Source organism: Panthera onca, chromosome F2, assembly GCF_046562875.1.
Source record: "Panthera onca isolate mPanOnc1 chromosome F2, mPanOnc1 haplotype 2, whole genome shotgun sequence".
Classification (NCBI taxonomy): Eukaryota; Metazoa; Chordata; class Mammalia; order Carnivora; family Felidae; genus Panthera; species Panthera onca.
Genome location: NC_138356.1, coordinates 72,157,600 through 72,166,530, shown reverse-complemented (window position 1 = coordinate 72,166,530; position 8,931 = coordinate 72,157,600). Strand labels below are relative to the sequence as shown.

The 8,931-nt window shown below is 56.2% G+C and overlaps 1 protein-coding gene across 6 annotated transcripts in view; it reads left to right on the top strand.

Annotated features, from left to right (window-relative positions):
• The first annotated feature begins 2,077 nt into the window (after positions 1–2,077).
• Positions 2,078–8,931, top strand: part of CYRIB (CYFIP related Rac1 interactor B) — a 147,436-nt gene continuing 140,582 nt past the window's right edge. For 2 of the 6 annotated variants that reach the window (XM_060611323.2, XM_060611331.2), the window contains exon 1: positions 2,189–2,415. The gene's annotated coding sequence lies outside the window, so the exon portion shown is untranslated. Of the gene's footprint in view, positions 2,164–2,188; positions 2,416–8,931 lie in introns of those variants that run through there. The other 4 variants (XM_060611322.2, XM_060611324.2, XM_060611330.3 and 1 more) reach the window with 3 other exon arrangements.

Here is an 8,931-nt window from a genome sequence, read left to right as displayed (position 1 = left end):
CATGAGTCGGACTCCTCATTTTAGACATCTCTGAATTCCGTGGACACCTTCACTTATTCCTCCCTGCCTCCTGACGCCCCACACTACACCCTATGTTACATTCACTCCAAACCGTTTGAAGTTCCGAAGCATGCCAGAAAATTCTTTACCCCTATGCCTTTCATCATCATTGTGATAATTATGACAATGCTGATACTGTTCTCCTGGGTCTTACTAATGTGCTGGGTTCTACACATGTGCTGTTTCACTTAAATCCCCCTCCCCAACTCATGAAGCTGTCATTGTCAATCCCACTTAACAAATGAGCAAACTGAGGGTCAGGGTGAAGAGCTGGGCTTTGGAGCCAGACAATCTGGGTTCATGCCCAGCTCCACTGCTATCTAATTAGTCTGACCTTGGGCGAATTCCATCTGTCTCCCAGCTCCAGTATCTTGCGTAACACTGAGCATGATGAACCTGCCTCGTGGGGCTGTTCTGAGAATTAAATTAGATGGGCACGGCGTTTGGCAACTGGTTAGAACTTCAAAAATGTTCGGAATTATTAATGCCCGCTTCGTAAGTGGCCAAGAAAGAAACTGACTCAGCTCAGCTCTGATTCCAACCCCTTGGCTTCTCAAGTTGCTAGTTCAGGACCCAGCTGTGTCCCCTCTGCTCCACCACGGCAAGGTGGGCTTCACTGCCTTTCTTTAGAGACGAGGGCACTGATGCTCAGGCAAGGTTCCGGGTGCTTCTTTTTCACTTGGCCTAAATGCCTCTCAGAACTTCTAGGAAGAGTTTTATGATCTCCTTCTGCCCTCTCTGTGGCTCCCTCCCTTCCAAGTTGAACAAACACCCTTCCCCCTCAGTCTCCTCCATACTGGGTCGTCTGGGCTGCTTTCCTGCAGATCCAGGGCCAGGAGTCCCTTGCAAGTCCTGTTGGAATCAGATCTTCTCACCGCCCCCCACCCCCACCCCCAGCACTGGGCCTGGGTAAGGGAAAGGGTTCAGACCTCTTTGTAGAAGAAACCAACGGGTTATAATCAGGTAAGTCAACACCTGATATTATTTGGGCACATCCCAGCCCCCAAAAACACATCCAGGATATCTGGAGGTGGAGGGTGGAAAGACAGTGAAGGATTTTGATGTAACTCTTGATGCCCTGCTAGAGGTCAGTGCAAAGATACTTTAAAGAACACTGTCTATATTCCTGAGAAATGTGGCAGAATTTCAAGACAATGATAGGATGGGCTTGAGGGCGGGAGGAGCAAGGCAGAGGGAAGAAGACTGTCCGTTCCCCATGCGTGTTGTGTTGTTACACGGAGAAAAATGCCTTCACTGCCATTACAGAGGAGGGGAAAGATGGGGCCTCCGTAAGATCCGACGCTGGAATTACAGACAGGAGCTTTCTGGGAATTCCTATACTAAAAGTCCTTGGAGAGCCAGCTACTCATGGTGGCACAGGCACCCGAGTCCCTCCCCTGATCCTGCTTTATTTTTCCTCATAGCACCTGGCACCTCCAGACACATCAGATATTTGCTTGTTGTCTGTCCCCTTGCATCCCAGGCCGGAATTTTGTCCGGGTTCCCAGTTGTGTCCCCAGGGCCTAGAACAGTCCTGGCACTTAGTAGGCCCTGGCACTTAGTAGGCCCTCAGTAAGTATCTGTTGGAGGCCTAATGTCTTGAACGCACACGCTGTCACCGACCCCGCTGCGAGGTGGGCCGGGCGGGATTGGCATCATTCCCAAGCACAGGGGCGGGGGGAGCGGACCCAGGGGGCAGGAACCCGGCTGGCCTCAAGGTCGGGAGGCTGGCGCTGGAGCCCGAACCCTGCCCGACAGGCCGTGACCTTGGGCCAGCCCTGCGCCTCCGGGGGCTTGGGGTTTCCACGTCTGGGTCAGCGGGGCGTCGAGCCCCCCACCCCCACCCCCCGCCAGCGCGCCCCGCGCAGCGGCTCGCCCGCCCGCTGTGACTTGCCCAAGGTCACCCCGCCGCGGGCCCCCCACCCCCACCCCGGCCCCCGCCCCCACCGCGGGTTTTGGGGTGGGGGCCGGCGCGGGGCGGTCCCGGGGCGCCGCGCGCGCTGACGCCGGGCCCCGCGATGCGGCGGGGACGGGGCGCGGGGGGAGGCGGCGTCGGCTAGCGTCCTCCTTTTGTGCGAGCGCCGGCGGCTCGGCTTCTCGAAGGTAAACAGCGTTTCCTCTTCCTCCTCGAGACGTCTCTTCCTTTTATAGTTATTTCTCGCCTGGCACTCGCCCGGGCCGCCGCTGCTGCTGCTGCTGCTGCTGCCGCCGCGGCGGGGGCCGCTCGCGAACCTGTGGCGGTGACGTGAGACCGGCCAACCCGGAAACGGCGGCGGCGGCGGCACCCGAGGCTCCGAGGCTCCTGCGCTCCAGCGCCCGCGGCCGCGCTCCCCTCGCCGCTCGCCCGGCCGCCAGGTACGTGCCCGGGGCCCCGCCGCGCCGCCGCCCGGGCCGCCCGGCTCTCCCGCGCGCCCCCGGAGCCGCCTGCGCCCGGCGCGGGTGCGGGTGCGGGTGCGGGTGCGGGCGCGGGGCGCGCGCGGTGGGTGCGGGGACGGGGGTGCGGGCCGGGCGCCGCGGCGGCGGGAGAGGGGGCGCCGCAGGGGTGGGGGCGGCGCGGGGGGCCCAGAGGACGCGCCGGGGGCGGGAGGGCGAGGTGGGGGGGGGGGAGCGCACGCCGCGGGGCCGCCGCCCGGGTCCACCCGGCTGCGGGGAGCGCGCGGCGGGGCCCCGCGCGGGGAGGGAGGGGGCGCTCGGGGTGGCTGCCCCCCAAGACCCCTCCTGCGCGCCAGGTGAGGGCGCGGGGTCTGGCCCCGGCGCAGCGCAGCCCGCGCCAACTTGCTTGGGGGCTGGAAGGCCAGGCGCTTCGAAGAGAGGAACTGGAGGGGGTGAGCAAAATCTCCATTGGCCTCAAGACTTCCTCCTGGGGTAACCACCCGCCTGTGTTTAAAGAGCACTTCCTCTTTGCTCTTTATCTTTTCATCATCTTTTTTTTTTTTTTTTTTTTTAATGGAAGTTCAGTGTTACCGGGTGGGTGCCCTTGCAGCCTGCAGGGCTTTTCCTGGGTCTGTGTTCACACACAGTGGGTCTCGAACCGGTGCGTCCCCTGTTGAGGGTGGGAGGGAGAAGGAACCGGGGACTTCGACCCCCGCTTCCCCAGCTGGAACCCTGCGTGGGGGGGGGGGGGGGTCGCATTTGATTCCCACCCAGCTGCAAGAAATGGAGCCGGTGGGGGGAGGGGGGGTTCAGCGGGAAGGAGGATCCGCTGGGGAGTGTCACGTGGACTTTGCACCTATGCTAAATTCCTGGCCCTGCAGCCTCACTAGCTGTGTGACCTTGGGCAAATCGCTCACCCTCTCCGGTCTTAGATGTCTGTCTGTAAAATGGGTGCTTTGAGGAGGGCCTAGAGAAAGTGAGCGTGGACTTCCTGGCCTGGAGGGGGCGCAGTAATGGAAAGTCTCATTGTCAGTCATCTGGCCTCTAATTTCTGCATCCCCCTCTGCCTGGAAGGGGTCCCTGGGCACCTGGGACGCTCTGGGTAGATGTTTGTGAAGGGAAGAGCTGGATCCGTGAATTTTGAGAAGTGAGTGGGTGTGGGTCTACGTTTTGGCTTCCTTGCCCTGTAACATCCATCCCACAATCCCCAGAGAGCCACGTTTTGCCACCTGGGATCTCAGTAATCCATCCCCTCCCCAGGAGGATTATCTCGTGGAAATATTGATTCCTTGTGAAAAGGAGCTTAAACTCTGATTTTGAGCCTCTCCTATCCTTGGAAGAGTGCATTCTGTGGAAATGAAAAGCATCTTTTTGATTGCCACCACCAGATGACTGTCCGACCAGGGGGTGTCCAGGGCTAACAGCTGGGCTGTTTTCCCAGGCTTGGGGGTTCCTGTAAACGGGGAGGAAGCTGGCGAGAGGTGGTTTTTCTCCCTTGGTGGGGCATGCAGGAGTGGTCAGCGGGCCTGAGTTTTCTTCCTTGGGGAGGCACGTTGGAATGTGCATTTTCCGGATTTTGCCCAGACTGTTGGCATGGGGAAGGGCAGTGTGTGTGATGAAGGAGGCCAGGGTGAGGTTAATACGCAGGGGTACTTGGAGATGGCCATCAGATAAAGGGCCACTATGGGTTTCTGCACTTTGGGAGGTTTTTAAAGTAATTTTGTTTTCGCTGTCCCTTCTCCTTTCTCAGCTCCCAAAGGCTTCTGAGCACCTCTCTTAGCATCCTGTGTGTGTGTGTGTGTTTTTTTTTTTTCCCCACATCTGGAGGGCAGGAGGTGAGCCTGAGTGCTACTATTGTGACAGGCAAGAGCAGGTGCCTTTATGCAGCAGCCAGCTGTGGTTTGAACACCTGCAGATTCATTTTTAAGTCGTGGAGTGGTTCACGGTTACCTGTGAAGCAGAGGTTTTATTCTTACTTTACAAGACCTAGAGAGAGTGCAGGACTTGGTCTCAGACCCTTAGTAAGTGGTGGATTCAGGATCCTCACCCGCCTTCCATCTGGAACGCGCTCTCGCTCTTTCCTGTGGGCTCGGCTCCCTTCTGAATGGCCTTTGTGTTTCCCTTGGCACCTGGCAGGCTGTCTGGCATATGCTTGGGTACACGGTACATGTTTTGTGACAGACGAACAAAAGAGAGATGGTTTCTCTTTGGCTCTTTATGGAGGTACATTCTGTCTCCACCTCAAGGTCAGTGTACTGGCCTGTAGGTGACCTTGAGATTGTTCTCTGGCAGTTCTTGATTCCCCATTCTGGAATCCCAGCCTCTGACAGCTTACCTCAGGATCCAGAGACCATGACAGGAGGGACTCTTGAGGGACGCCAGGGCCAAGAGATTGTGGCCTCACGCTCAGCATTGCTGTCCCCTCCTTGTTTGAAGAGACCTCTGTCCTGTGGCTTCAGCAGGCTGGGACTTGGCCGTCTTCGGTGAAACCATCTTCCAGTGAGCACTGTGGAGGCAGTGTTGTGTCAGTGACACATCAGATTTTAGATGGGTCCACTTTCTCTACGCGCTGGCCGGGCAGCCTTCGAGAGGTCGCTGCACTCCTGGAACCATCTTTTCCGCATCTGTGACCAGGCAAAATCACCTCCGCTCTACCTGCTTCACCTCCCAGGTGCCTGAGTAAGAGAGCGAGACCCAAATCCACACCTCCACTTTTGCCACTTACTGCCCATGGGCATGTCACCACGTTTCAGAGCCTCAGTGTTCTCATTTGTAAAATGGGACCATTTAGCGTGGGGTTGCTTTGCTCGTGCAGGAGTGGGGCGCCCTTAGCTGAGACCCCTGATAAATGGCGGTCCTCATCAGTGGTGACATTCAGCCTTTCCTGAGCTGCAGGATGAGCTTCTCAAAGGCCAGACCCACCTCTCTGTTTTAACCTGACTTGGAGCTTCTCTAGACTAGTATATTGAGGCGAGGAGGGGAACCGGCTGATTTTATTCATTCTCTCCTTCCCTGTCTGGGACAGTTGATAAAAGCTCTATGAGAAAGCATCATCAAGATCATGTTTTGGGGCGCCTGGGTGGCTCAGTCAGTTAAGCATCTGACTTCGGCTCAGGTCATGATCTCACGGTTTGTGGGTTCGAGCCCCACGTCGGGCTCTGTGCCGACAGCTCGGAGCCTGGAGCCCTCTTCGGATTCTGTGTCTCCCTCTCTTTCTGCTCCTCCCCTGCTTCTGCTCGGTTTCTCTCTGTCTCTCAAAAATAAACAAGTGTAAAAAAAAATAAAAAGATCATGTTTTTGGGGGGTGCCTGGGCAGTTCAGCTGATTAAGCATCTGACTCTTGATTTCAGCTCAGGTCATGATCTCACAGTTTGTGAATTTGAGCCCTGAGTCTGGCTGACAGTGCGGAGCTTGCTTGGGATAGTCTCTCTCTCTCTCTCTCTCTCTCTCGCTCTCTCTCTCCCTCCCTCCCTCCCTCCCTCCCTCCCTCCCTCCCTCCCTCCCTCCTTCCCCCTTTCCCCCTCTCTCCCTGTGTCTCTTCATGCCCCTTTCCCACTCGCTCTCTCTCAAAAATAAATAAATAAACTTAAAAATAAAAGATCATGTTTTTCATCCATTTCTGAGGGCAAAGGTCTTTTTCCCCTCTCATGAAGTTAACTCTTTACGTGTTCATGACATTCACTTCTTATCTCATAACCTTCCCATGAACTCCTTCCAGCTTTCCATCAACCCCGGAGTCCCCCAGATTCTCAGAAGGACAAAGCCCCTGTTGCTTAGGAGTTAAGTCTTTGATGGCCTGAAAAGGGGTGAGTGGCCTCACCAGGTTGAAAGAAAGGTAGGAACTTAGCCAAGGATGCATGAGGTTAAGGGCCATGATATTTGTCCTGTTATGCTTTTCTACTTGTAGAGGCGGGTTGTGGGTATGGCTTTAGGGCTCAGACTGCCTGGGTTCGCATCCTGGTTCTGCTGCTTACCAGCTCTGTGACCTTGGGCAAGATTTATCCTCTCTCTCTGGGCCTTCTTCAACTTTCAAATGAGGAGTGGTACACCGCCTGGAAGGGTTGTTGTGGAGATCAAGGAGAACCTTCCAGCACATTGCCTGGCTCATAGGATGTGCTCTGCCAATGTCCCTTCCTTTCCCCCTACCCCGGTTCTTTCCATCCCCACCCCCGTCCCGTTGTCCTATCCCTCTCCTAACCAGGCTCTGGTTCCCACTGGTAATTGAGCCGTTGGCTGGAGGCTTCTTCTTAGATTCCAGTTCAAGGCGCCATGCCTTCCCGAACCAGCCGTTGACTGGCTTTCATACGGTGCTTCCGCTGAATGAAGAGATAATCATACCGGAGCTTGTCAAGAAGAGTAAACTGGGGAGTCGTTGAATTTACGTTCTGTCCCATTGATTTTTTTTTTTTTTTCTTTTCGAAGACTTACTTACTAGTTGCCATCTGCTCTGAGGGAAGGAGACATCATGTTCATAAATATATAAATAATCGAAGTCAATGAGGAGATCTGTTTAAAGAAGTGTGGCTGAGAGTGATTTTAATAAATATTTAAGATAATCTGAAACCATTAGAGGAATTGCAGGGTTTATGAAAAAACTGGAAATGTGTTTTGGAGAAGTTTCTTTTCTTCCCAAGTCAAGTAAGTGTCAAGAGTAGAAAATGAGGGCAGAGCATCTTCTGACCGTGGACACAGGGCCATGAGGGACGGGAAGGGCCGCCAGTCCGTTTGTCTCTACTGTGGGATGTTGGCAGTGGGGTTGTCACCCATTTATAGGGACTGATGGGTGGGGACGTTGAGGGTAGCCAAATCCACAGAACCAAGGGGAAGGGACCTCAACATTTTTGAGAGGTACTTGAGACTCGGGCGACCAGTGGATAACACATGTCAGGAATCGCCCTGGGGCCTGCACATTTCAGATCCTGCCTGTGGGAGTCAGTGGCAAGCTTCTAGAAGGTTCCTAAAGACACATCTTTTTTTGGTTAGCGATGGGCTGCGTTTTAGTGAGTCCTGCTAAGGCCCATAAGTTGGAAGGCTTCTAGGTGGTCAATGTGAGGGATGTGGGAGTAGGGGCACGTGAGAGCCGAGGAGCATCTTGGAACAGGGCTTCCCAAACTGGAGTGCTCCCTCAAATCACTTGGAGGTTTCTCTGCAGATTCTGAGTCAGAGGTGGGGGTGGGCAAAGATTCTGGTCCGGGGACCGCACTTGGAGTAGGGAGAATGTGGAAGCCCCCACTCCCGTCGTTCATTCAGGACCCGGAGCTCGTAGATGTGAATCTGAACGTGACACTGAGTGGCGTGGGGCAGCTCGGCAGTGGAAGAGGCAGCCAGGCCCATGATACACACAATTAAAAAGACGGAGGCCTAGAACAGATGACAGTGACAACACAGAGGGCTGGGCAGGCCCAGGAGGCACCGAACAAGCCCCACGAGGCCTGGACCCTCTGAACAGTTGAGGTGGGGAGGGCAGCTTTGTGAGCACAACAGGCCTTCACACGTGGTTGTGGGCTGCAAGGATCGAGCAGGAAGTTCATGCTCAGAGGGTCGGGTTTTAGGCGTCCAGTAGTCTTAATTTAACACACGAGGGAACTGGAACCCAGAAGGGGAAGCATCTTGCCCAAGAGACCAAATCAGGCCTGGAACCCGGGTCTTAGCCAGGCCCCTTCACGTGGCTGCGTGGTACCTGGGGGCCGACCTCAGCTCAGGGCAGCCCCAGCCCAGGGGATGGTGCCGGCTGGACGTCCTGCCCCAGCTCAGCGGTACCGGTGCTGGTGACCTTTCTGCCACAGGGGACTAAGCCCAACGCAGGAAAAGCGACAAGGTTGAATTCAGGCTCCGTCAGAGGCCGATGGCCCACTTGCCCTTCCCCTGCCAGCACCCTCAGATTTGGGGAGTACAGTGGGGAGCATTCACACAGAGGAGTCAAGGACAGGAGGGCACTTGGGCAGCAAGCAACTTTGCTTGTCTGCTTCAGAGATCCTCCCGTGACCGGCTCTGTCTGGCCACTTGGAGCTCTTTGGGACGTAAACCCAGTGCCTTCTCAGCAGACGCTGCCGCACTGTGGAGCCGGAGGAGCCCCTGCCCAGCGGCCGCGTGACCTTGGGCCAGACCCTCACCTTGCTGAGCCAGAACGGTCCTGGTCCCGGATGAGGCTGGGCTAGCAGCGCCCGGTGTCGCGGCATCCCGGGTGACTTGGGGGACTAAACGGTATCAGGTGCGTGAAAGTTGCTAGCCAGCCCCTCCCCAGAAACACTCCCTGTAGGTCCACCTCCCGCGGGACGTAGCCCCAGGTGAGTGAGCACTGATTTGTCCAGTGCAGGCTTCCGTCCAGGGCCATGCCCTTGGAGGAGATGGGGGGTATGAATTTGATGGGGGGGGCAGGTGTTTCTTTAAGACACCTGCAGACTGCTGGGGTGGCTTCATGCAAAACCAGACGCCGTGGTTGGCCCCTCTGGGGGTCTTCTTTGGCAGGGGGCGCTGGCAGGGTGAAGGACTGTGCAC